Consider the following 1,325-nt stretch of genomic DNA (forward strand, 5'->3'; position numbering starts at 1 on the left):
AGAAATGCTCATTGTAGAATAGTCAGTTATAAAATATATAGAATCAAACCTGAAAGATCTCCCTCCACACCCACCACAATTCCAGGCTCACACTATTTGTGGTATGCCCCAGGTTCTTTTCTATGTACTTATGGGTATATACATGTATATATATATATATATATATATATATTGTCTTACACAAACACAGTAATCTCTACCTGTTCCGTATACCTCCTCGTTCTTTTATTTTTTAAATTTGTTTTATTGTGGGGAAATATACATACAGTAGTCTCCCTTTATCCATGAGGTATATGTTCCAAGACCCCCACTGGATGGATGCCTGGAGGTATGGATTATACTGAATCCTATAATACTGTTTTTTTTACACATACATTCCTACGATAAAGTTTAGTGTACATATTAAGCACAGTAATAGTTTAACAACAATAATTACTAATAAAATAGAACAATTATAGCAATACTGTAATAAAAGTTATGTGAATGTGGTCTATCTCTCTCAAAATACCTTGTATGGTGCTCACCCTTCTTTTTGTGATGATGTGAGATGATACAATGCCTACATGATGAGATGACATGAGGTGAAGTTTTCCATTTAATATTTTCAGACCACAGTTGACCATGGGTAGCTGAAACCATGGAGAACTAAACCTTGGATAAAGGGGGAGGGTACTGTTACATTTTAAACATTTTTGAGTGTGCAATTCAGTGACATTAAGTACATTCACAATGTTGTGTAACCATCCCTACCATCTATTTCCATAACGTTTTTATCATTCCAAATAGAAACTCTATACCCATTAAACAATAGATCCCCATTCTCCCCTCCCTTCAATCCCTGGTAGCTTCTAGTCCACTTTCAGTCTCTATGCACTTCCTTCTTTTAAAATTGTTTTTGAAAAGGTTATACACGGGTACTATAAAAAATTCTAACAATAGGAAAGGGTATATACAATGTTTGTTCCACAGGCAACCAGTGTAATCGGGTTTTTTAGGTATTTTTACTGAAGAGTGTACCTATATAGAAGCATATGTGGACATATACTCTCCCCATTTTTTTTACAAAATAGTAGCAAACCATACACAGCTTGCTTTTTTCATTTGACAATATCTGATATATATATATATATGTATATATAATGCATATATGTAATGTGTGTATATATATATATAATGCATACATGTAATTTTTATTTATCCACTCATGTTTTAGTAGGATCAGTTTACTTCTGACTCATTAACTTTTTCAAAATTAATTAAATTTTTGTTGCAAAAAACCCCCCTCATAACATAAAACTCACCCTCCCAACAATTTCAGAGTGGAC

The sequence above is a fragment of the Hipposideros armiger genome, unplaced genomic scaffold, assembly GCF_001890085.2.
Source record: "Hipposideros armiger isolate ML-2016 unplaced genomic scaffold, ASM189008v1 scaffold_377, whole genome shotgun sequence".
NCBI classification, from domain to species: Eukaryota; Metazoa; Chordata; class Mammalia; order Chiroptera; family Hipposideridae; genus Hipposideros; species Hipposideros armiger.